We start from the raw sequence: 27,989 nt of genomic DNA, 5'->3' as shown, positions 1-27,989 counted from the left end.
TATCTTTTAGTTAATTTGTTTAAGAGTTTGTCAATACTATTGGTTTTCTCAAAGAACCAACTCCCCATTGGTTCTTTATAGTGTGTGTGTGTGTGTTTCTATTTCATTGATTTCGGCCCAGAGTTGGTTATTTCTTGCCTTAATACTCTTTTTGAATATTATTTCTTCTTGTTCTAGAGCTTTCAGGTATGCCAAGAAATTGCTAACATGAGATCTCTTTAATTATTTGATGTAGGCACTTAGTGCTATGAACTTGCCTCTTAGAACTGTTTTCCCTGTGTCCCATAGGTTTGGGTATGTTGTGTTTCATTTCCATTCAATTGTAAAAAGTTTCTACCTTCCTTGTTAATTTCTGCCTTACCCATTTTTCATCCAGTGGTTAATTGGTCATTTCCCATGGGTTTCTTAGCTTCTGTTCCTGTTGATATTGAGCTTTAATTCATGGTGGTCAGGTAGGGTGTAGGGTGTTGCTTCAGTTTTCTTGTATCTGTTGAGATTCACTTTGTGTCCAGTATGTGGTCAATTTCAGAGAAATGAGCTGTCAAGAATAAAGTATACTTTTGGTGTTTACTTTTTGTGTGTTTGAGAGGGATGTTCTGTAGATGTTCGCTAGATCCACTGGATTCCTGACATTATTTAACTCCACTTTTCCCTGTGTAGTTTTTGTCTAGGATGACCTGTCTGTTGGTGAGAGTGGGATGTTGAAGCCACTTGTTATCACTGTATCATGTAATCCCTCATTTGCTTTTAAAACAAGCAGCTTCTTATAATGCCGTGTAGTAGCTTAAAGCTCCATCTAAGAGTTCCCTATTGTCTCTGCATGATTTTAGGCAGATTACTTAATCTCTTCGCACAGTTTCATTTGTGATCTCTAACTCGGAATTGCTGTGAGTTACATAGTATAATCGTCAATCAGGTCCCATTTCCTGCTTGCTTCCCGCTTGTGGAAAAGAGCACAAGCCAGAAACAAGAACTGTAGCTACCTCCGCAGCCCAGTTATTTCGGGACATGTGACTGCTCCGCCCTTGGATAAAGGCAGAAGACAAGAATGGGTTTTCCTTGATCCCTGAACTAAAAGTTTCCACTTATAGAGAAAGCAAAGCTAGTTTACACCTTTCTGAAGACATTGTTTCTTTGTTTATCTCACTAATGACAATGCAAAATGTAAACGCTGTTACTCATTTAGTGGGAAACAAGAGGGCACTGGGCCTTAGGACTGCAGCCGTCTTTGTTCCATGCCCGTGCTGCCCCCTGCTGCTGGAGACACAGTTTTTCCTTCTCACATCCCTAATGTTGTTAACAGTCTCACTAAAGAGGAACAAATCGCCCTGGGTGGAGGGAGAGTTAGGATTAGAATTCCGAAAGTCTCTTTGGTTTACCTTATCAGCATTTTACCCTGACCCTATTAAACTCAAAATCAAAGTGTTCATTGAATTCCCATTTATGCAGAAGCGAAAGATCAGGCCCTCTAACTGAAGCAGGTCATGTTGGTGTGAGTAACTGGTCCGCCAAGGGGAGTGTCTACTTTTGGTTAATAGGAATAAAGGTATCATAGAGTATTGGGCTCAGACTGACAGTGGGTTATAGAGCAACTTGATTTAATTGATTGTAATTTAATTAAATCCATTTGCAGGAGAGCGCCCCAATATTAAGACCTTCTTTATCCAACACTTCACTCTCCTGATTAGCTGATCTGTTTCTCATGGTGACTCATTCTTCCTCTAAAACATCAATCACATCTGCCTCTTCAGCCATGATCACCTCTCAAAAAAATGCCCCTGCTTTGCTTGTCTCTCTGTTTTTTTCGTTTTCCTTCACTTTTACCAGCTTCAAGCATAGCCCTGAATTCTCAAATGAGTACATTTGAGCTAAGGACTCTGGAGTCACCGGGGACTCGACTCCTGCACTTCAATTAGTGACCTAGTTAGCCATGGAGACTCTGACTCCTCAAACTTCAGTTTCCAGTTTGCAAAACGGAAGGCAGCATCAGTGCATCCTTTGTAGGCCTCTCATGAGATAACATGCTTAGCAAAATATACACAGAGTGCTTACTGATTTTGAGCTGCTTCCTGGAATTAGCTTGAAAGTAATCTGCTTGAAAGATTAGTAATCTGCTTGAAAGAGGACCACTGAATTAAAAGCAGAATTTTTGTCTTGGCCGGCAGTGGCTTCCACATCATGGCCTTATTCTGCAGTGAAAGACTTACCATGTATTCCTTCCATTTGTGTTAATATGACATAAACCTGAGCAGTACTGAGCCTGTGACATTGCCTAGACAGACCCTATGTTTATCTGCCTTGTTTCTTCCTTTCAATGTTAGCTTCTATTTAGAAGTTTTCTATTATCCCCTTCTTTCCATAGCAAGTGGACGTTTTGAGAATTATTTGTACCCTCGGAGTTTCTGTGAATGAGTATTTATGTTGACACTTTACAAAGCTACTAAGCCAAGTCTGTTTGTGAAAGAAACTCAGCCTAAATTCTGTTCCCTGGCCTGAGGTCCCTGGTAGAGATTGCATCTACAGAGAGGAGTGTCTGCTTTTATTTAATTTGCAAAAGGTATCATAGAGTATTAGGCTCAGAATGATAATAGATTATGTATAAATTTTGTTTAATTGGTTATAAGTGAATTAACTCCATTTGCAGAAGCAAAATCAAAGTTCAAGGTGGATTGCTTCTTTGCACATTTACCATGACTCTATGCAGACAGAAACTAATGGGTTCCAGCCTGTAGTAAGATTAATAAAATCCCAGAGACAGATATTGGGGTTCAACCTGAAGACCAGAAAAGCAAAGCAGCCAGCAACTATCTCAGCCTCTATCTCAGCCCAAAAAATGGCGATCCTGCCTTCAGGAATCCTCAGAATGAGACTGAGACTGAAACCTGTCCCCTCCCATTTTACAATCCTCTCTAGGGCTGGGATTAAAGGCATGCACCACTACTGCCTTGTTTCTGTGGAAAACTGATGTGGCTACTGAGATTAAAGGTGTGTGTCACCACTGCCTGGTCTGTGTGGCTGATCAGTGTGGCTGTTTTATTCTCTGGTTTTCAGGCTAGCTTATACAAATGAAATACGTCAACACCAGCATCTTACCAAGCCCCAGTGCGTAGCCGCTGTATCTCAGATGGCGGGATGGCTTGTGTGAAGAGGTAAACCAACTCTTAAATGATGTGTCTGTTTTAAGACACAGAAAACTGAGGCAAGCCAAGTTAGCAACTTTTGTTACAGTTTCTTATGGCACATTTTCAGAACGGGTCACAGAATGTCCAAAGGAAATAAATGCAGCTGTCTGCTAGGTTGTTTGGGTCTTAAAGTTTTCACCGTCTCACTGGCAATTTAGAGGAAATTTGGCTCTCGCCGCCAGACAGTCTGGTTTCTTCTTTCTCTCCAAGGAAGTGAACCTTGCCGGGGTATGTCAACATCAATATTTCTGTATATGAGGACCTTCTTATCTTCTTTTACTTTGTGTTGCATGCCATGGTCTGTGTGTGAAGGTTTGAGGACAGCTTGAAGGAGTCTCTTCTCAACTTCTACCATGTCTATTGGGCTTGGCACCCTCTGAGCCTTCCATAATGGTCGTTGTCTTCTAAAAAATTGTTCTGGATCAAACTAATGCAGCATAGTTTTCAGCTTACCGTTTGTGAAGGTATTCCTAGAGTCAAGAAAGTTGGGAGTTGTGCTTTTTGTTACCCATGAGAGTGGAGGGTGATATAGAACCCCCCCCCAATAGGAGCCTCAGGAAGAATTTTCCTACTCCATATCTGTTTACCACCAGCTGTTGTGGTTGACTTTAAGAACTCTCACGTTCAGTTGGGAAGCAGCACTCCTGCCTGAAGACCCGTGATATTTGCTTTTGACTTTCTGCTTTTGCTCTGAACATGCACCAATCCTCTCTTCTAAGAACAAGTTTAGTTGAAAATGACAAAAATGGTTGGTACCTAAATAATAAAGGATGACCGCTAATAGTTGGTGAAGCATGAAATTTAGAGGCCCTGGGGACTGGCGAACACTGACTAGTGATATTATTGCTGAGACTCAGAACTGACCTGTGGACACTGACGACAGAGGTTGCCCATGAAGAGAACTGGTCTTTCGGGCATTCAAAGGTACTCAGTCTTTCCACACTCCCCCTGCCAGGGCATGATGCATGCAGGACAATGGGGAAATGGAGATGCTGGAACTGGGGACCTCCTGTCTGATCAAACAGGCAGCTCATGTTAGAACCTGTGAGCCAATACCCTGTAGAAATGCCTGTCTGTTGTTGTCAAATGTTTCAGTGGAAGTTGATATTTTGGGGATGAAAAGCCTCTTGTTCTTCACATATTGGCAACACGTTAGTTCAAGCACATTTTGAAGCTTGTAGACAAAATATATTCTCCTCTGTGCTGGCCAGCTATGGCTTGCGGGCCACCAGGTTGTAATTCTTGCTTCAAATTAGTCTAGGGGCTTGAGAGACAGTTCAACTGTTAACCCACTTGCTGTCCTTGTGAAAGAACCACGGGTCTCAACACCCGCACCAGGTGGCTCACAATTGTCTAAGAATCGTGTTCCAAGAAATCTGACACCCTCTCCTAGTCTCCAGGGGCAGCTTCAGGCCCACATGGTGCAAACATAGATAAGTACACATGCGTGCACGCACATACACACACTCACACACACATACTCACACAACAAAAATAAATCTTCATAAATTAAAGGTAGTCTGGACTCCCAAAAGGGAATGTGAACACTACAAGCTTTTCTCCTTCATTAAATACTCGGGAGCTGCTGCCTTTGCCGTGCAAACGGGGCCTCATCTCTTCTCAGGTCAGAGCTGTAACTCGGGGGAACGAAAAACAAGCCAAAGGTAGCGTTTGTCTAGTTTTTATGATCGCCTTTAAAAACGTCCAGTAATGGTGGAATAGGATGTGTCCTCCGTGCTTGTAAATGAGTCCACAGGCATGACAGGAGTGAGGCATCACCAATAAAAGTGGCAAATGAAACTCCTAGAGCAGGATTCTTGCTCCGGGTGACCTGATGAGATTAGAATTCAGCACACACAAGCGTTTCTGAACGTATGTGACAGTTCCAGCTACAGCTTGTTTAAGACCCAAATTCAAGGAGACCAGCGAACAGGGAGCCTTGTAAAAGAAAGCGGGGATGAAGGCTTTCTGCTTGGGAAAACTGCATGCTAAACGTTTCTGTTTCCTGATTTGTAACTTTTTTTTTTTGCTTTTTATTTTTTGCATTTAAATCAGGGCCTCACACATTCTAAGCTTTACCCCTGACTTCTACTTGGTCCTTTCAACTTGTCATATGTCATTTTAAAAAGCATAAGTTTCTGCATAGTGTTCTACACTTTGTACTCCTGTGTTCATTCGATTAATCCAGCTGTTTATTAAATACCCTCTAGTCCCTTGTGTGCTTCCATCAGTTTACAAACCATGCAGCTACCGGCCCTCGAGAGACTTAAATTCCAGAATTGGTTCCGTGGCATGGTATGTCCTGGTATGTCAAAAGGACACTAGAAGACATTAAAACAAAACAGGCTAACAGAGCTAAAGACAGGGTATGTACAGTATATGGACGTCAGGAACTTTTAACTAATAAACTATAGTGGGATGGCCAGGTGTTTCTGTCGTTTGTTTCCCCTCGAGTTTTCTATTTAGTAGAATAAGTGGTTCTTTTCCTTTATCAAATCAGCATAAATGACGTTGTGAAGGAGGAGCACACAGTACATATACTCGTCGCTTTCTCTTTGGCTTTCAGGACACTGCGTCTCTCACTCTGTGGCCCAGAACAGCTTGCAACTCACTGTGTAGCTCTGGAAGGCCTCAAACTCATAAGCAGCCTTTTGCCTCTGCCTTCTGAGTGCTGCTGACGGCCTTGAGCCAAACATACCTGGCTTCAGAATACATGTTTAAAGCAAAGACATGAAGAGCTATGACCTGAATGTTTGTATCCCCCTGAAACGCGTGTAACCCCAACCTCCAAGGTGACTGGACCGAATTAGGTCAAGAGGACAAAGCTCTCCTGCTTGGGCTCATCCTCTCATTAGCAGCACCACAGGGATGCCCCCGTCCCTCCCACCGTGGGAGGTTCCAATGGCTCAGGGCTGTCAAGGAGGAAGCAAATGCTTACAGTCCACTGCCCCTTGGTCTCCTGAGATGTTAGAAGGAAATTTACTTTTCTATAATTCACCCAGTTTGTAGCATTTGGTTATTACAGCCTGAAAATACAGGAGAACAATCTAGCACCCATAGTCTACATTAAGGAAGGTTTTTATTCTTTTCAGTTGTTTTTCCTATAAGACTTTATGGTTTACAAAAAAAAATGAAGCTGACAGACTTGCTTTCATTATTCTGCTGTGGTGGTTCTCACTGCTTCTGGCCAACTGCCTAAGCTGTAATTCTCATGGCCCACAAGGTCTCTCCTGATTGGTCTCTGCTCACTGCTCTGTATCCTCCCATTGGCTTCCCCATCACTGTCCACACTGAAACCATGGCAGGCAAATCCCCTTCCCTGGTTAGTAAGCTCTCTTTCTTGCATCAGGACCTTCAACATGCTCCTGTGTTGCTCCTAGCTACCCACTAAAGGTTATCTTAGTCTCTCCGCTTGGGTGTCTTCCCTCATGTGAGCCTTCCCAGGTTACACTAACTGTGAAATTAGTGACCCCACATCACCTTCTCCCCAGCACCCTGTGCCGTTCTTCAGCGTGGCTTTGGCTTCTCCTTTGGTGCTTGCTCGTTTCTTCATCTGTGAGCTCCCTGCAGGACCAGTCTCTTGTCCATCACTTTATCTCCTCCGCATATGACCTCTGTGATAATTCAACAATCAGCAAACTGATTCTTTGTCCAGACTGCTTAGAAAGCTCTGGTGCTAATCTTGCCCGTACAGTATCTTCTGGATCCCACTTTCTTCCATCACATAGGTGTTCTGGTTGGCAGAATTTGTCTTCACGGTTTCCCTGCATACTGTTACAGTATGACCCTTAGCCTCTAACTGAACTTTTAAGCTTGCTTTGGTGACATGGACCCCCATGTCTGCTTTTGAATTTCTTTTTTACCTTTGAAGAAGACAGCTTAGTGGCTTTAGTCATACCTCTGCTGCGAGTGTCAGGATTCCTACAGACACATTTTTGGTCACCTCGGTTTCCTCCTGCCAGATGCTTCTTGGGTTTGTCACAGTTCTGTCACTACAAAATATATGATAGTTTCCTCTTCTGTTAGGGTTATTCCAGTTTGGGTCATTACTGATGTCTGGCTGTTGCTGGAGGCTGTTCGTTCATTCCTGGCTGCTCAGACCCAAAATAATTACATAGATACTGTACTATTTGCAATACTGCTTGGCCAATAGCTTAAATATATATCTCCTATATCTACCTAGCTCTTACATCTTAAATTAACCCATTTCTATTATTTTATATTTTACCATGAGGCTCGTGCTTTACCAGCAAGATTCTGGTACATCTGTCTCCTACAGTGACTACATGGTGTCCCACTGACTCTGCCTTCTTTCTCCCAGCATTCAGCGTAGGTTTTCCACCTTGCTCTACTCTGCCCTATCACAGGCCAAAGCAGCTTCTTTATTCATTAACCAACAAAAACAACATATATGCAGAAGGACCTCCCACATCATCTGGCAGTTTCTATCCTGCCATGACTGCCCTTCCTCCACTCAGTGTAAACAAGCCTGAGCTGTTTGGGGTGCTTTGGTGTTTAGTGCTTCAGGGGTCGCTTCATCTTCTTTTGCTAAACCACATATGCTTTATAATGAGAGAAAGTGTTCACAGACATCTTCGTGAATCTAGAGAATCAAGATTTTGTTGGCAGAACAACTAACAGTAGGGATCATTAGGTCAAATGAAAATGGAGGAAATAAGAAATAGAATATGATAGAATACAGATAATTCCTCATTCCTACTCATCCTCTCTAGAGACAATAATGACAGATTGATGGGGAGGAACGATAGTCGAGGTTTTAGTTTTTAAATTCACATCTTTTTATTTCCATTTTTCAAGTGTTCAAGGCCAATCTCAAGACTTTGAACATGCTAGGAAAGTGTGTCACCACGGTGTTGTAACGCCAGTCCTTGACTGTGAATGCGTAAGGATTTCCCAACACTTAGTCAATCCCTCCATCCACAGGTTTCATTTGTTTCTCACAAGCTCTTGGAGCCTCTTTTATAGATGACATTTGGAGGGCTTAGAAAATTCCCTACCTAGGATGCCAAAGATGGTATAGGACAAGGACAGCAGACCAGCGCTTCTTCCTTCCCTTCCTATCGTTCCTCACTGTTTGATGCCTTTCCATGCCCTTCCAGAACCCTACATATTTAATGTAGGGGCTTGCATGTGGACAAGAGCCTATCAGACAGAGAATTTCTTTCCTCTAGAAGAATCCTCAGTTGATCTAAAAGTGCAAAGTGAAAAACTCCGATGATTACTTGGTTTCTCAGCATAGGGTTTTAACTTTTGGCGCATAGTGAAGAAAAGAATGGAAAGTGAACTTTATTTAACAAACAGTATGTAAAAATATTCAGTCCAAAACAAAGTTTATATCAAAGAAAAAGATTAATATAAATGATTATACTACTAATAATAATCACAGAAATGATTATTACCAATACATGAAATCACATTTATACTAAATTTGAAGCAAAACGTCTTGGACATACCTGAGATTATACTTTAATTTTAACTTGTTAGTATAATTTTATGGTTTAGGTATTGCAAAATTTAAGATGACTATTTTTCTTTTTCCTTTCCTTTTATTGAAAATAGATTTTTTTCTCACATAATATATCCTGATTACAGCTTCTCCTCTACTCTTCCCAGTTCATCTTCATCTCACCTGCCATCTAAATTTGTCCCCTTTCTCTCATTAGAAAATAAACGGGCTTCTAAGGGATAGTGATAAAATAAAAAATAATATAACAAGATAAAACAAAATCTAACAAATCAGAATAGGAGAAAACAAGCATACAGAAGGGGAAAAGCCCAAGAAAAGGCACAAGAAACTGATGTAGACACAGAAACATACTCATTCACACTCAGGAATCCCATAAAAACACAAACACTAAAATGAAAGATATAATCCATACACAAAGGACCTGTTGGGTAAATATATATATATATATATATATATATATATATATATATATATGACAAATATATAAGTATGTATATATAATATATATACATATATGTTGTACACATACATGCGTGCATATGTTTTCATTTTCTACTACTGGGCATGCAGCCTACCCTTAGGAGTAGTTTGTTTCCCCAAACAGTTTGAGATTCCCTTGAAGGAAACTGAATTTCCATTTGCGAGTGGTGATCAATTGGCGATTGCTCCTGGGTTAGGCATGGGGCGTGTGTCTACTTCTCCTTTCAGCTCTAGGACCCTTGCAGCCCTCTGCACGCCGCCTCAGTCCGTGACTTCGTTGTAGGGGAAGACCAGCCAATCACCTTGCTTGAAGGGCGGGGTCCCCTAAGGTTATTTTTTACTAATAAATATTGTGGGTGTTCTCCCCGCCTTCCCTTCTGCTTTCCTATTCTCCGCGGGAACCTCGGTTCTGTAAGTCTTTTCCTTATTAAAGCTGAATATTTTATTATAATTTCTGTCTGCTGTTCATTTACGCCGTAACACTTCGTATGTGCATGAAACGACTGCTCCTCGGAACATCACTGCCTAATAATGTTAACTAGTATCTTGAATATTTTTAGGAAAAATAAAAGCATCTGTAAAAATAACTGGGTGGTGGTGGTGCACACCTTTAATCCCAGCACTCAGGAGGCAGAGGCAGACAGATCTCTGTAAGTTCGAGGCCAGCCTGGTCTAACAAGAGCTAGTTCCAGGATAGGCTCTAAGGCCACAGGGAAACCCTATCTCAAAAAAAAAAAACAAGCAAAAAAATCTGTAAAAATAAAAATGATAATCAGAATTATTGCTACTTTGAAGAGCTTGGCATTCACATTTGTGTAGTCCAGATGGAATGTCTTCACAATGAAGATCTGGCATTAATTTCACCATGGACTACAGCCTTCAAAAGTACATTTCACAATTGTTGTATAGCTTGCTGGCAGAAAATTCACAGCTGCCTAGTGTTTTAAAAACATCTTTCTTAAACTGAGAAGGAATTCTTTTCTCCTGTTTTTACTTTTAGAAAGCATTTCAGTGTTGTGGTGCCACATGCGTTACACCTGTAATTAACACTACTTGGGCTGAGCAGGAAGTTTATAGACTCGAGGCCATTCTGGGCTACAAGCGAGAGCCTGTCTCAAATTATACATTGAAGCTGAACGCATGAAGGGGGGAGGGGAATCCCAAGCTGACTTCGAAAGATTCTAACATTATTCTTTCTTGTAAGGAAAAAACTCACAGAACAGGAACAGGAAGTCCAACCTCAAGGTGTGGAGCGTGGGAACAAGAGAGAGAGAAAGCTAGGCAGGCTCGCAGTTTTCTCTAGGTACCCAAAAAGTCACACCCCAACCTGGTCCATCCTCATAAGGGTCATCATCTAAAGGAGGTTCTTCGTGTATATATATATATATATATATACTCAAATATTTTATAAATTTAATTAAAATAAATTTGAGAAATGCTAAAATTGGCTTTTAGAGAAAACTAATATTATTTAAGTTCTTATTGGAAAGATCAAGTTATAATTCTGTAGAAAATTACAAATAAATGTGAGAAAGAGGCACAGTGTGAACAAGCTGAAGGAGAAAACATTGTGACAGTTTTTATCGGCTATGAATTCTGCATCTCAAATGGTAAAAATTGATTGTAGAAGACAAGGCCACTCAAATCAAATTGCTTCCAAATGCACCCAGATAAAAACAAATACAGGTGTAACTCAGCGAATGAAATGAAAGGGAGACTGGTTCTACTGTAGTGTTACACCAGACAGACTTCTTACTGTGGAGATCTCCCTTTTATGTTTGAATTGGCTCATATTTACTTTTCAAGGAGGAACAAAATGAGATACCTTGGGGTTTTTGTTTTTGTTTTCCTTTGCAGAATGTGTATATTTGGTTGCTCGAAATTACTTACTGGGAAAGGTTGTTAGTATTTTGATGAAAGATAAAATCTTCAAAGTAAGCTGTAAGATTAAATGATGAGAATTAGATTCCCTGAGCTAGAATGTCAAGGCTCAAGAGCTAGAGGAAAGAGTTACATGACGCACAGTGAGGATTGTTCTTGGTGTGAAGTTTGGATCTCTTCGTTAGAACAGCTCTTTCAGATTATGACCTTGTCCTTTGTAACCATGTTTCAGAATGAACATTAGAGAGTCCAAGGGCAGACATCCCTGTGTTTTCTTGGAGACAGCAGCGCTATTATTATAAATGAGTGACTCCATCATTCTAAACAGTAGGGGCGGCAGAACTCCATGGGAGCATGAGAACACATGTTCTATCTAAAGTCAACCTACTGTATGCCTCCCAAGCCATACACAACACAACAAAGGAAGCACCCAGCTTGCTGGCCAACCCGGGCCACGGTTTCTTCCCTTCTCATCAGGGCTTTTGCTCTTTTACTCTTTCTTTTCTTCTTTCTCTCGTACATCCCTACCAGTAGTTGCTCGGCGTCTCTTTGAACAGTTCTGATGACAGGAACGCACTGTCTTTTGTGTCTCATGTTGCTGCTGGTGGTGACAGTAATCCCTCACCTAGCTTCAGTTTAGTGCACATTAAGAGTGAATATCCCTTACCACTAGGGCCAGAAAGCATCAGTGGGCATACAACTGAAAAGAATGTCTTGCAACCCCCAAATCCATCAGTAGCTCAGTTTAGCAGGGAAGAATAGGACCAGTGGAACCCCTTTCTGAGCTATGATTGACTGGTGACAGGGTCCAGGCTTGTGCAAGCCCATTACAGTCAGCAGCAGTCACTGCTTTGAGCTCCTGACCACACTGGCTGAGCTATAGCCAGAAGCTGGCCTTTAACAGCCTTTCTCCCTGTCTTTGCCTCTTAAATTTCTTTTCTCCTCCTCTTCTTCCTGGATCTTTAAGCCATAGAGTGGGGGTTGTAAATGTCCTGCTTAGGGCTGAGCAGTAAACAGCCACTTATCCTCAGTACCTTGTACCTTGTGTGGCCATGCGGCTGTGAAGAGAAGTTTCTCTGGTTACAACAGAGAGGAGCCGCATGTATCTGTAAGTGTAAACACTGCTCTTCGCTGACACGGGGAACAGGATCTCTTTCGCTCCCTGACTTTGCTTCAAGCAAGAAACCTGTTCTTCTCCTTAACCCTTAAACACAAAGTCATGTTGTCATTGATGCAACATCCTGTAAGGAGCCTGGAGGGTGGGAGGAGGTGGTTAAAGGTGATTGCTGCAAAGAACAGGACACAGTTCCAACTGAACATAGAACATTGCTCTTCCTCCAAATTTAGGGCTAGCTTTCCATGGTGGTTCCTCCTCATCCTTGGGTCTCTTGACAGGTTGCTTGACTGTCTACCTCTGTTTTTGCAGGCTGTTTGTATACCCCCCTCCTCATTTCAGTTCTCCAAACTCCCTCATATCAAGAAGATTGTTAAGCTATATCCACCCCACTAGGGACTTGATCCTGTTTGTGATTGAGTAATTCTGCTGGCTAAAGTACCATGTGCTCACCTTCTCCATCTTTGCCTTTTCAAAGGACTGACTGGGGAGTTGACATTCTTCAAGTGCCTCCTCAATCAAATCCCAAGTCAACCCTATACCAGCCTTCATACACCATGATCCACCCTGCACTTTGAGTTCTCCAAAGAAGCAGAACCAGAAGCATATATAGATTTGACATAGGAAAAGATAGAGATGCACAGTGTGTGTGTGTGTGTATCCATGGACCATGGGTGGATGAGCATATACAGATGTACACAGAAAGACTGAATGAAAGGGAAAGAAAGGCAGGAGAGAGAAATTTTTAAAGTTTATGTTATTATTGGAGCTAGCAAGTCTGAAATTTATAGGGCAAGCTACTAAAAATCAGCCCAAATTCTACAAGACAAGGCAAACTGAGAATGCAAAAAGGTATTTTTTTACACTATAACCTTGAAAACAAATTGATTATTTTTTATTTGGAAACTTTCCTTTTCTCTTACGGCCTCCAATGATTGGGTAAGGCCTATTCTCCTTTGATGGAGGAAGGTCATTGGTTAAATAAAAAGAAACTGCTTGGTCCTCATTGGTTAGAAGATAGGTGGGAGGAGTAAACAGAACAGAAGCTGGGAGGAAGAGGAAGTGAGCTCAGACTCCACAGCTCTCCTCTCCGGAGCAGACGCCTCAGAGAGACGCCATGCCCCAGCTCTGACCCAGGATGGACTTAGGCTAGAATCTTCCCGGTAAGACCGGTGCTCACAGATTATTAAAGATGGGTTGATCGTGATATCAGAATTAGCCAGTAAGGGCTAGAGCTAAAGGGCCAAGCAGGGATTAAAAGAAAAAAAAATTAGAGCACCGGTTTTACTGGGAAGATTCTAGCCTAAGTCCATCCTGGGTCGGAGCTGGGGCATGGCGTCTCTCTGAGGCATCTGCTCCGGAGAGGAGAGCTGTGGAGTCTGAGCTCACTTCCTCTTCCTCCCAGCTTCTGTTCTGTTTACTCCTCCCACCTATCTTCTAACCAATGAGGACCAAGCAGTTTCTTTTTATTTAACCAATGACCTTCCTCCATCACTCCTTAGATAGAATACTCAGTTTTATTCAAAATCTACTGATGCCTCTGTTAATAACATCTAAAACACATTTCCGTAGCATCTAGACTGACGTTTGACTAAATAACAGGGAATCTTCAACTAGCCAAGTTGACTCATAAAGTTAATCCATATCATAGATGGACTAGATACAACCGTGGTCCTACCTAAAGCGTGATTAAGAGCAGTTGATATCTAATTAGACAGCGTATTGGATGATATAAATTCTATTTATCATTAAGACTGTAACCATGCTATGGGAAGTTTGCCATCTTCTTCAGTGATGAGTCCCTTATAAGGTGCCATGTTTCAATAATTCTCTTCTCATGTTCATGAAAAAAATAAGTAAACTCGATGGGTCACAAGAAAGGACATCAAAGTTAGAAAGGACTCATCAGGGAAGGGTAGTTTTGGAGGGGAGAGAGAGGATAGCACATAATAAAGGCAGAAGATGACTAGAGTTCTTCATATACATTTATGGAACTATCAAAGAAAAAACATGCATGAAGGATTGTCCAGCCACTCAGCAGGTGAAGGGGCTTACCTGATGGAGGAAGGTCATTGGTTAAGTAATAAAGAAACTGCTTGGCCTCATAGGTTAAAACATAGGTGGGAGGAGTAAACAGAACAGAATGCTTGGAGGAAGAGGAAGTGAGCTCAAACTCGACAGCTCTCCTCTTGGGGGATGATGCCTCAGAGAGAGGCCATGCTCCCCTCTCCCTAGCAGACACACACGATGAAGCAAGCCACCAGGTCAGACATGCTGAATCTGTCCCGGTAAGACCGGTGCTACACAGATTATTAGAGATGGGTTGATCGGGATATCAGAATTAGCCAAGAAGGGCTAGAGCTAAGGGGCCAAGCAATGTTTAAATGAATACAATTTGTGTGTTGTTATTTTGGGGCATAAGCTAGCCAGGCGGCTGGGGTGCTGGGGACGCAGCCCCGCTGCTCCTATTACAACACTTACCACCAAGCCTGACAACCTGAATTAGATCCTTAGAATGCATCTGGTGGGAGGAGAGAACCAGCTACATGAGGCAGCTGTCCGCGGACCTCCACACACATGTTACGCCATGCATGCACCCACACATACTAATGATGCATACTTGTAAAAACAATTATAAAGACTTGCAAAACCAAAGCCCAGAGTCATGGCATACACCCGTAACCCCAGAATTTTGGAGGCAGAGATGGATGATCAGGAGTCAAAGGTTAGCCTGGGATGGTGAGTTTGAGGCCAGATTTGGCTACATGAGATCCTGTCTCAAAGTAACAACAAAAACAAGAAAATTAAAAGGAAGCAATTATACAAAGATTTAAAACATTAAAAACTACTACTTTTGTTTTGTGTAGAAAGATACAGAGAATTTATGTAATCATAAGACTTAGCTGCTTCATAAACGTGTTAGCTTGCATGACTTTAAACGTGGGACCTAAAGGAGAGAGGAAGAGTCTATTGAATACGCCTTTCTGGAGCACAGCTGCTTAACAAATGGCGGGGCAGCTGCTTGGAATGGCATGAGAGACATGCTAACTTCTGATCATTGTTACATAAGCCTTCCTCTTCTGCTCTTATAGAGTTTCTGGCAGTATGCTTATATAATATGGTCGAAAGTTCTACCAAGAAGGAAGCATTTCAGAAATGATGCTGGCTGGCTCTTTATGTCTAAAAGCCTGCAAGTATGTTTGTATAGACCTGCGTATCTGCGCATACAATGCTTTGTCTGTATCCTTTCAGAAAGAATTTGAGTTAGGGTGGGATGTTATTTGTCTTGGTCAGTCTTCCATATCAGATGGTGGTTAGTACTTGGATCACATGACTTTGAACTTATGAAGTCTTGCAAGCTCCACGAGGCTAGGTATTGGAACTTTCAATTTTACCCTAAGGTAAAATTATGCCTTTGTGCCAGAGAGTAAATTCAATAATTTACTTATCAAATTGTAGTGATAAAACTTAAGATAGAATGTGGCATCTTGTATTCGTAATGCAGTAGTTGTGAACACCTTTAATCCCAGCACTCAGGAGGCAGAGGCAACTGCATCTCTGTGAGTTCAAGGCCAGCCTGGTCTAAAAGAGCTAGTTCCAAGACAGCTAGAACTGTAACACAGAGGAACCTTGTCTCAAAAAACAACAACAACAAAATTAATTAATTAATTAATTAATTAATTAACTGACAAGTTATGCTAGTAGGCATACAACCATTCCATTTCGCTTAGTTTTTGATCATCTTTTCTTGTAATATAATACCACTCCTGTAGCATAATGCCATGTTGTTAGATAACAACTACATTGTATAGTTTTCTATGAAAGATAATGACTTAGGTACTTCTGTAAGTACTTTGGAGGAATTTGGAAGGGATGCCAATATGGTTCAAGGCTCCAGATGTGGCTCAGTGGTATAACACCTGCCTAGCATATGAGGACCCCTGGGTTTGGTGCCTAGGATGGGTGAGAGTGAGAGAGAAGGGGAAGGGAAGGGAAGAGGAGGGGAGGGGAGAGGAGGGGAGGGGAGGGGAGGGGAGAGGAGAGGAGAGGAGAGGAGAGGAGAGGAGAGGAGAGGAGAGGAGAGGAGAGGAGAGGAGAGGAGAGGAGAGGAGGAACTTTGGGGGTCCATCACCCAGTTCCCAAATAAATACATGGAGACGTAGTCTTACTTATGAATATCTGGCCTTAGCCTGGCTTGTTTCTAACCAACTTTCCTTAACTTAAATTATCCTGTCTGCCCTTTGTCTCTGAGCTTTTTCCTTTCTCTATTCTATATGCCTTTCTTTCCTTCTTACTCCATAGCTGGCTGGGTGGCTGGGTGGCTGGGTGGCTGGGCCCTGGCATCTTCCTCTCTTTCTCCTTTTCTCTCTCCTCTCTCTTTTTTCTCCTCCTATTCTTTCTGCCTGGGAGCCCTGTCTATTTATTTTTCCTGCCCAGCTATTGGCTGTTCAGCTCTTTATTAGTCCAATCAGGTGTTTTAGACAGGCAAAGTAACACAGCTTCACAGAGTTAAACAAGTGCAACATAAAAGAATGTAACACATCTTTACATCGTTAAACAAGTGTTCCACAGCATACACAACACATCTTCAAATAATATTTCACAACAAAAAGAAAATATGAATTTAAAAATTTTTAAGTTCATTGATTTTTTTTTGTATAGACTACATATGATTTCTCTGTGCCTTCATTTTATTTTCTATAAAATGATGATACTTATAAGTACAACCTTGTGTCTGGTATATAAATTTTTAACAATTATATTTAATTACTATTGTATTTATAGTAAATTAGCAAAAAGTTATTAGCTTAAATATTACAAATATGAATTCTCAATAGGGCAAAGTCCAAAATATGTCTTTCTAGACTAAAGATGGTGTTTCAGCAAGGCTATCTTCTCTTCTAGAAGCTCCAGGAGAGAATGTCCTGTCTTGCTTTTTTAGATTGCTAGAACACCCATGCATGTCTTGGCTCGTGGTCTTACACTGTCTTCAAAGTTTCTCATACCTCATTCCTTTGATTCTGACCTTCCTGCTTCCCTTTTCCACTATATGGGACTCTTGTGATTACAATGTGCCCACAAGTGTTCAAAAAAATAATTCCTACCTCAACATCAGCTTACTAGCAACCTTTGCATCTGAAAAGACATTCATTCCCAAGCAAACGGTGATATTCATAGGTTACAGCAACCAGCATGTAGACACATTTAGAGGTCAGGTCATTATTCTCCCAACAAGGTCAGAATACCTGCCACTCTGCAAACGCCCAAAGAATGCTGGCCTTTTCCATGCTCAAATAGCCTTTCCCCGTAAGCCTTGTTATATTTAGGTGAGAAGATGCCAAATGACCAATGTCCCAGAAACCGAATGACCACAGAGCTCCAGCTCACTGAGTTTCAACACCTTGTACAAACACGAGTTCTGGCCCTCTGCCTAGAAATCTGAAGACTACCTCACACAGTGTTGTCACGTCTGACCTAAAGCCCTGTAGTTTGAAGCCTTCCCTTTTTCTCCCCTTTACATGCCTTTTCTTTCTTAAGGGTATTTTAATGCTACGGTGGTAACAGCTTGCTTACACACAGCTGATCCAAGGCGAAGGAAGTTGAGTGTTCACCACGTTTCTGTCAAGGTTAAAGCTCTGTGAGGCCAGCCCTGAGGTTGGCCACTCCCCCATCCCCACCCCCAGGGTTCCCTGCGTGTCTCCATTCCTCTCCAGAACTCAGATACTCAGATACATCTGTTTGACTCAAGCCATCTCTGTCTACTGTGAGAGAAACACAAATATGTTCTCTCTCTCTCTCTCTCTCTCTCTCTCTCTCTCTCTCTCTCTCTCTCGTGTGTGTGTGTGTGTGTGTGTGTGTTTGTGTGTGTGTGTGTGTGTTTGTGTGTGTGTGTGTGTGTGTGTGTGTGTCTGTAAACATTTGGAATCAAGTGCCCCTACTTTCTGGAATCCCTGAGGTCCTCTTCTTCCATGTCGCAGTCCCAGTGTAACAGCTAGGGAGACCTACTTCACTTTTCATCATTTTTACGTAAGCTTCCTTTTGTCTGTTCTCAGAGAGTTTGTAAAAGTGTCCATGTCATATGGATGAAGGGTCTACAAGATGGAAGCAGTTTGGAAACTATCTGACCTGGTTAGCCTACACGCGGAAGCATGCAGGCACCTCAGTCTACAGATGTAGCCTTCTGTCTCCTTTCCTTCCTTCCCCAACTTGTACCAGCACCCCAAGAAGGCTCAGTACTCCCCTTTCCATTTATTCTACCTTAAATCTGTCTTCTGCCTTGTATTGAATCAGCCCTGTCAGGATGCTAAAGGGCACCAGAACTATTTTTAAGCGCCCACCATATGCCAGACCCTGTGTTTAGACATTCTGCATATATTGTCTCGTTTAGTCCTAATTTGATGCCTTCGTGGGTAGATAATATTTCTCCTTTTTCACTATAGATGCAACTGGGACACAGAGAACTTCATGTCGTCTAGCGAAAGCAGCAGGGTAAATGTAGCAGGGAGAATTCAAACTCAGATTTGCCTGATTTCCAAACTGCTGCTTTCGTTTCATTCAGCCTCCCGTCGTTCAGTGCTGGGTTTACGGTATGCCTCTCCTCCACGGCTTGCTTGAGTTCATGTATTCTGTGGCCTAAGATCTTCTGGTGACCTAATAACAGATGGACCATTCTCGCTGGTGTTGTTGATGGTTTCTGTGGGCAACTAAAGACTGCAGTGTGTACTGTTTTGATCACTGGTCAAACATCTATCTCCCTTGCAGGTGGCCATGCAGATTAGTGCAGGTGCACTTCTCACAGTTCCTAAGGGCAGCTGTGGCTAAAGAAGGAAGGAAATTTTCAGGTGTGGGTGGCTTTTGAGCCTCAATAAGTTAGGGTTCTAGTGAAGGAGAAAAGAATCCTGATGAATCCATTTTTTTTTTCCTTAAAGATCAACCCTTAGTAGACCCTGTGGCAGGCCAAAACATGCTTTTGTTCTCTGAACAAAACACCTACAAGGGAAACAGAAACCAGTTTAGCAACTTCCCTAGTGAGGGCAGAAGGTTTCTTGTAACTAAAGCCTCCCATTGTGCCTCTCTGGTCCTGGTAAATTTGGAATGCTGCAAGGTTGATGGTGTTCTCTAAACTCTCTACTGCAAAACCGTGAATTTACTTAACCAGTGCTTTATACCCTGCATTCCCTTAGTAGCAATCTGAATCTTAAAGTCTGTTTGCTAGCGTAGACTTTGTACCTCCTTCCACTGCTTCCACTACTCTACCTCATCCTTTCCTTAGAGAGAGAGAGAGAAACAGAGAGAGAGAGAGAGAGAGAGAAACAGAGAGAGAGAAACAGAGAGAGACAGACAGACTGACAGACAGACAGACGGACAGAGAGGGGGAGGGAGACATAGACAGACACAGACAGACAGACAGAGGGCAGTGAAGTATTAGACCTCAGGGCTAGTCTGGTCTACAGAGTGGGTTCCAGGACAGCAGGGATACACAGAGGACACCATATCTTAAAAAAAAAAAAAAAAAAAAAAAAAAAAGGAAGGAAGGAGGGAAGGAAAAGGGAAAGAAGGAAAGGAAAGGAAAGGAAAGGAAAGGAAAGGAAAGGAAAGGAAAGGAAAGGAAAGGAAAGGAAAGGAAAACTACAACTGGAACAGCATGGTCTTATTACAAAAACCACTTTCTAGGTCTTAAGTTTTGCTACATACAAAGGAGGTCAGCTTCTTAAACATGTCCTTGGGATACACTGGAGGTAGTCCAATATTATCAATATTATCCTTTCCAAAGTTGATTTCCCCTTTAAACCTCTTCCTTCACCCTTGTCTGCTACCAAGCTAGTTCGTTCGTTTCCGTTTCAGGACTCAATGCCACAAGTAACCCAAAACTCCAAACCACGTTCTAAAGAGTCCTGAGCTAATCCACCCCTGTCATCCCTGCTGCCGTGATTCTGCTTCACATAGCACACGAATGACAATTATCAACTTGGAGGTGGTCTCCTACATTCAGGATGGATCTCTTTGTGATCCATCGCATGACCTGTGGCTAATCTCTGAAGGTCAAATCTGATCCTGTTAATGCTCTACTTCAAATCCTAATTGTATCCCTGTGGCTCTGAGATTAAAATCAAAATTGTCAAAAGTAATTTGCAAGATCTACGAAGTCCAAGATCCCTTGTTTCTTGGACTGCCAGATGTCTCCTCTTTCCTCCCTCTTCTAAGCCACAATTGACTTCAGGACGGGCCTTGAGCACTTTCTTCGCCCCCCATCACAGTTTATCTTTCAACAGTATACAATCCTATATAATCAGCTCATTTATACTTTAAACCCCAGCTTAGAAGCTCATAGCACCCCAAGTAACATTCATTTAGAAGCAGATTTAAAATATTATATTAATACAATTATTAATACATCTGTTAAATTCCCATATAGCATATGTGCTTTCAATCAGTTCAATTTCTTATAAATATTTGTTGAACATCTGTTGTTGTTTGGCTCATTGAACAGGCGCGTACTGCTGTCTGACAGTATTGGTTTGGATATTGAAACTCTGTTGAACACCCTCTGTCCTTAAATGTTAGTAAAGGTAACTAGCAATAAATTAGTACCTATCACTTGTTGGATACATATGGGTGCTTTTTAACATGCATCAGTGGTCAAAAGACCGCTCTGATGAAACAGTTTACAGCCAGAGGCTTAAACAAAATGATGAAGCAAGGCCAAGCCATTGCCCGGGTGGAAAGCGCATTCAACAAGTGCAGGAACTACAAGTGCAAAATCCAGCTAGGAACAGGCTCAGCATGTTAGAGAAATAGAAAACAGGCCCATAATGATTAGCAAAAAAGGCTATGGCAAGGAAATCTATGAGCCAGAACCTGTTAGTGTAAACAGCGATTACACTCAGTCTTAGTATTGATTTCAGTTGTCCTAAAGATATTCTGTGCTGTTTGTGGAGGAGGAAAGAACACTGAGAGGTGAGGCCTGTGGAAACAGCCTCCCTAGTACAGCTATTGCCCAGAGGATAGGGAACAGTGCCTGGAATACCCAAAGCTATGTTAAGAATATAGCGGCCAGTGGGTCAGAACTTTGGTCACTCTCAAACCAGAGATACTGGCCAGACAGTCTTGCAATCTCTCTTACCTCTGGCCTTTCCTAACCCTGTTCCTTTCTGCTGTTTCAAAACTGAGATAGGCAACAGCAGACGCTTCTCCAGTGTAGGTGATGATGGAAGAAGGCTTTTTGTCTTTGAACTGCCGCAGTGATTTTTGTTGGGAAGTATAATACATGGTTTTAAAAAAATAAAATAACGATGTTCAGTTTTTCATAATTTCCAGACAGATGGTCAAAATAGACCTGATGTGGTATTATTCTACATTATATGCTTTCTGTATGGTAAAAACAAAAAAAAAATAGGAGATATGACTACACCTTGCTGGTAGAGTACATAGTGAGCATGCTTGAGGCCCTAGACTGCAGATCAATAAAATAAAAGAAATCATTATATCATTTAAAGACAACATTCGTTCTCCAGCACACCTAAAAGATCTTGGACTATTTTTCAAAATGATTTCTAGTCCATTTCCTTTTCCTGTTGATCATTACCCAGTCATTAGATTCTCACTTCATGTTTTGTATTTCATCTTTGTGTGATAGCCATAATCTTAAAGGCTGCCTCTCTTTGTTGCAAATGTGATCAGAATGCTATTTCGAGTCTGTGTTAAATACAAACAAAATAGAAGAGAGACTGGAACAGAGAACAAGATGAAATGAAAACAATGCACCCAGGAACCTGATCTCAGTGCAGCGGAATTCTATAAGGCAGCGGGTGAAAACCATGCAGTGTTTAACAGTCTTCCCAGTGCTGGGCTAAACCTGCAGTCCCAGTATTTGGGAGCCTGCAGTAGGCGCATTTCAGTGAATGCAGGGCCTGCCTAGGCTAAGGAGAAAGACCCTGTCTCAGAAATAGTCTAAACTAGGAAACTCTCCACTCTTGATATAAATATTTTAACCAAACCCTAAACTCTTTTATAGCTATCAAAGGGTGTCCCTTACCTTTAGGTGTGTATTTTGAATTTTCTAAAGCAAGCGTGAAGAAAAAATTTTGTTTTCAAGACCTGACTCTAAAACATTTCTACATTGTTAAGAATGTGGTTTTAACAAGACTTACCTTCACGGCAGGCAATGTTTGAAATACCCACCCACGCGCCCTCAAGTTCTGTTCCAGAAGCTTTTTAAATAAGTATTAAAAGGGCACTTCTTAAACTTTTGGTGAGTTTGTTCTTTCGGGGCTCACACAGGTAGAAAGTGTGTTCCGATTTTTGCTACTCCCACACTTTCTCTCTCCTCCCCTTTTCCTCTCTTCTCTCTTCTCCCTTCCCACATTCATGACATTTTAACATTATTCTGGTCCTTTAGTTTTATTGGGTTGTTTGTTTCTGAGATGCACTGAGTTTAACCATGACCATCTGTGTGACCAGGAACTCTCCATTGGAGCGCAGTGGGCTCCTCACAACTGAGCGATGACTGTTCCTCCAGAAGAATCCATCAGTAGACAATAGTTCAGCAAAGCGGGTACAGTTCTATAGTACCCTCCTAAAAGAACCACTTTTAACAGAAAGAGTTTCTGGTTCATTTGGTAAGAGTTTCACAAATTTTAATTTGATTTAATAAAGTACAAATAGTAATTTTCTATAGTAGTGCATAACTTATACCTGATTAGTATAACACTCAACTACAGAATTCTGACGTTTGTATTAGATAAATCATAACACCATCTAACCTGTAGAACATGCATATTATTTTTGCCAGTTTTTAAAATTGTAAAATTGGCCAGGCAGTGGTGGCGCTTGCCTTTAATCCCAGCACTCAGGAGGCAAAGGCAGGAGGATCTCTGTGAGTTCGAGGCCAGCCTGGTCTACAAGAGCTAGTTCCAGGACAGACCCCAAAGCTACAGAGAAACCCTGTCTCAAAAAAAAAAAAAAAACAAAAAAAAAAGAAAAGAAAAGAAACAAAAAAAATTTTTTAATTGATTTCTAAATACATTTAGCTATAATTAATTATAAAAAACTGGTAACTATCATAAATTAACTCCATTGTTCTCTGGATATTCCACATGGAAAAAGTGAGGAAAAATGATTTTTAAGGTTCCTGAAATTTTGTTAGAAATAACTAGATGAATTATAAGATGATACATCACCATTAATATCTTGATTAAATCCTATCCATTCTTTGCCACAACTGACAATTCTTTTGTCTTTAAGAGCAAGACAGGCAATATTAACCACACAAAGAGAGGATAGCTACTCTTCAGTGTCTGCTTTTCTCCTTGGTTAGCAGGTTGGCCCACTCTGTAGGGTGACTATGCCATCAGACACAATTCTCTTTGCAGCTAGGTTATTTCTTGGCTTAGTGTCTATATTACTAGCCCTGTTGTAATAATTTGCAGTGTCAATGAAGAGCTGTGCTTTTAACCTTAAAAGCCTTTCTTAAATTAGGTAATAATAGTAGTGCAAAGTGATTTTCTCTTTGTGACATTTTCATACTTGCATGAAATAGACTTCAATCATATTCACCCTGTCTGTGTCCCTTTCTGGTCTTCTCAGCATTGTCTTAACCCTTTCCAGTTCTTTTTTTAATATTTAAAATTTTGATTTTACTTATGTGTTTAAGCAGAGTGGAGCTAGGAGTGTCGGGTATGTGCATCTATGAGGTTTTTCCAGAAGAGAACATTCACCCTTTCCAATTCTTCATTGTCACCATCATAGTCACGGGCTTTCTGTTCCCTTTACATCCGACATGAGGGAGAACGGGCGATGCGAATTCTTGTGAGTCTGGTTTAAACAGTACACAATCATCTTCAGCTTCATCTGCCTTCCTACAAATGACACAATTTTAATAAGTTTCTATCTGAGTAAAACTCCACCAGGTGTTTATTGAATTTTCTTTACCCTGTCATCCTTTGATGAGTTCATGGCATAAACCTGCAGCTTGGTGATTATGAGCAGGGTCGTGGCAAACTCAGGCCTGCAGCTATCCTTAGTGGAAGCTAGCTTTGGCTCTTCTGAATAGAGTCTCAGAGTACTCTGTATGTCCTTTCGTGCGTCTCTCTTCATAAGAGTCATTTCAAAGCCTGTGCTTTCCGAGTGTTGATGTCCTGACGCATCCCACTTTATCCTGTACATGCTAAATTATTCAATTCTTACAACCCTTCGTGGTAGAAAATATTACAATCCTTGTTTCACGGGTGACAAAGCTGAGAAGAAAATGGGTCAGCTACTGCAGTCTCGAGCCCAGACTGACCATCTCCAGGACCTTCCCTGCGCATTTGTAGTGTGTACATTCTGAAAAGCATAGGTCTGTATCGCCCAGGGAGAGCGGGGTCACCACCACGAAGCCCAGCAGAAGTAAAGAATGATAAACATACCCTCTGCTTCACAAGAGACATTTTCCCCAAGGGGAATCACGGAACTTTAAGGGACTTTTTGCCCTTAGTCACAAAATAGTCTCACAAGGGGGAAGAAGAGAAGGAAATAAAGAGTCTGCATTGTCTGATGACTGGGTCGCCACAAGAACACATGATGAGTTGTTCCAATATTTATTGCTTACTGAACACCACTAGTCTTTATTATATGCTACTTGGTCCGGTTAAACCATCAGGATAAGTATCTTTTATTCCTGCAACCATATAGGACTTTTATGAGATACTTATGTGTTCAACTGTGCAAACATACTTGATATCCATGCTCTGTAAAAGCCAGGAAAAGAGAGGTACTGCAGGCACTTTAGAAATTTTAAGTGTCCCTCTTAACTACTAACTCCACTCCCCAAAATGAAATTCAGTCTTGATAATTAAACGTTGTCACAGAACAATATTCCTGTTTTCTGTGAAGCAGGCATGATTACTTTATGGTATGCAAGAGCCCTGGACTCTTCGCTTTCTAACTGTTAGCTTTTGTCCTCATCGCTTCCCCCTACTTTTGACTCGCTCTGGACTGCCCCTAGGGGAGATGTCTTTAGAGTACATTTTTGATGGATTCATGCTGCTCATAGAACACACATCTCATCTCGGGTTGAGGCTTTCTTCCTGACGTTACAATGGGATATTAGCAAATGGGTTTTTATAATTATGCCATCAGTAAGGCGTGTCTATAGTTAAAGGAGATGATTTCGAACTCCAACTTCCTAAATCTTCTGAAGATGACTTTTTTTCTCATTTTTCTTCTTTGAAAGGTGCATTCAGACTGGCTTTGAAATAAAGAAAACAGGGACAGAAAATAGATATACAAGCGGATGTATTTAATCATACTTACCAATCTCTCTAAAAAATAAACTAAAATCCAGGTGAAGGTGCACAGCAACTCTTCCAGAACTCAGGGAAGAGACTGAGTGATCAAGGATTCAGGGTCACTGAGGGCTATGTGGTGAGAACCTGTCTCAGAAGACTGGGTGTTGCTCATTTGTAGAACCCTTGCCCAGCATGAGCGGAGTCTCGAGTTATGTCTGCAGAACTACAAATAAGTAAATCGACAAACTTAGACACTGGACACCAGGTTATTAAAAAGTGCTTAGTGTTCACAGTCTTAAAACAGATGCAACTATAATAAACCAAGTGAAAACAAATGAAAAAAAAACTTGAGTAGATTTATAAGCAACAGCATTTCTGACCACAACATTGAAAATGTTCATAAATCAGAATTTCTTAACGGCCTTTATCCAAAAGTGATGGACAGCCAACATTTTACCAGAAACTACAAGTATGGGCATCTCTAAGCAAACTAAATGATTGATTTGCTATTGTAGAATTTTCTAAGACTAAACTGAGGAGACCAACAACTCAAGACTATGTTTTATTTTTTAGATTTTAATGTAAACAAATTAAGAGCAAGTGACAAAATATTGGAAAATACCCATCTTATATTGATTTGACATGCATGTAGATAAATAGATATTCAATTATGTGGGTGCCTAGAATGTAACTAATTCATGTGTGTGTGTGTCGTGCAGGAGTATGTGAATGTATACTGCTAGTTTCATAGTTATGTTATTGATTAGTCATGAAGACGATGAATTTGGATAATGTCTACTATTGTGTGAGACTTAAGTATGTCAAAAGCTTACACTGGCTTAGTTATTGTTTTTGTGTGCTTTTGGGAATAGAGTCTTGCTTTAAAAAGGAGTCAATACCTTCATGCTTACTACCTGCGACTACAATTTCCCAGGCATCTGAGAATATGAGAAATTGTTTGAAGTTGAGCCCAATGGCATCTTAGAACACTTCTGTCTTCTCATTCTGTTTACTATATTAAGTTACAAAAAAACATTAAAATATTAGTTTTCTGGCAACATCCAACAGAAAAATTTTGAGAACAGGCAACATCTCCCAGGATGACTATATAACCAGCAAGAGAATATTTATGAAAGGTGAAGCGTTGTTCATTTGTAAGACTGTGTTATCAGCATCATTTAAATGTAACAGAACGGTGTCTCGGAATAATATAAGCCAGTAACGGCATTAAGGAAGCCAATGGAGCTTAACAGCTATGAAACAATTACTCAAGCAGAGTGCAAGGAATTTACCTAGAAGTTTTTTGTAGGTTATTTGATTTGTTCAGTAGCAATTGCCTGGGATACTGCTGCAGCTCTTGAAAGAATCAAGTATAAGGTTTGTAATGGATCCAAATGCAGCTCCCTCAAAAAACACAAGGCAAACATTTCCATGTTGCCAGCGAACACCAGCTCCAAGATCAGAGTGCTTGACCTTTTTCCAGCTGCCAAGCAGCTTGCTACAGAGCTGCGATATCTTACCAAAGACCACCATCTGTGTGTGGCATGTGAAATATGACACGGAGCCCTTGAGATGTGAGTTGTTGGAAATGTGCACTCCGTTTTCATTATGTCATTATTGTGTCTTCATCAGGTACCAACTCTGCACTTAGTTCTCACTGACTTGTAAATCTCTGCAATTCTTCTCCAGGCCACTGGCTCAAACTTCCAGTAGGGCTTAGACTCACAAGCGTCTGTAATCGTTGAGTTTCCACGTTCTGTTCCTGGTAACTGTGATCTGAAACCCCCAAGCCAGAGGCAGTATTGCATCTTGTTGAAACTTCCATGCACTCACTCCCAAAGAAAGTTCTGGAAAACAGGCAGTGGCAGCAGAGACTAGAGGGAGATATCCACCAAAGTCTCCTGCTGGATTCTAAACCTGAAGAAAATGAACGAGGAGTAGGAAAGAGGCGGGTTGTGGGCACAGCCAGTTGTCTCTACAGAACTTACAAGCGATGTGAATTAAGAGTTCAGGTGGGAAAAAGAGTTGTTACTATTATCTGTTGACCCAATTCGTAAGTGTTCACAGTATGGTAAGTGTGGCTTTAGCGAGAGAAGAAAATACGCGTAATGTGAAAAAGATTGACCATGTCGTGATGAGGCAGCTGGAGATTCTGGGGTGGTGGTGGGTGCCAATCTTGCATTCCAACCACGGTTAGCAGTATTCAAATATGTGGCAAGCTATAGAACACCAACCTGGTTAATACCCCGCTTATCAAATCCTCAGCCTGTTGGCACAATTAGGACCGTAAAACCGAAGCTTGTTAAAGGCAGCCATGCCTTTCATTAGCTCTATGATAAGGAGGTGCACAGAAGTTAAATACTGCTTCTCTTATCTCTCATCCCGGCAGACTTTACAGGGTCAACTTAGTAACCCATCATGCAGAACGTGCTGGCATGGCTTCCAAAGTGCTCACTGAGGCAAGAGCAGGTACACAGTCAGAGGGCCGATACCGTAGGCTGCCTGTGTAATAGGCTGCCTCTGAAATAGGAGCCTCTAGTTTTACACACTGACACCAACGCTCAGGGACTGGGCTG

The 27,989-nt window shown here is 41.4% G+C and overlaps 1 protein-coding gene across 6 annotated transcripts in view; it reads left to right on the top strand.

Moving 5' to 3' along the window:
- Oxr1 (oxidation resistance 1) overlaps nt 1-27,989 on the top strand; it is a 366,376-nt gene that overhangs the window by 232,505 nt on the left and 105,882 nt on the right. The window lies entirely within an intron of this gene.

This window comes from Microtus pennsylvanicus, chromosome 2, assembly GCF_037038515.1.
Source record: "Microtus pennsylvanicus isolate mMicPen1 chromosome 2, mMicPen1.hap1, whole genome shotgun sequence".
Lineage (NCBI taxonomy): Eukaryota > Metazoa > Chordata > Mammalia > Rodentia > Cricetidae > Microtus > Microtus pennsylvanicus.
Note: the sequence above shows the minus strand (reverse complement) of the source record. Positions and strands in the feature narration are given on the sequence as shown.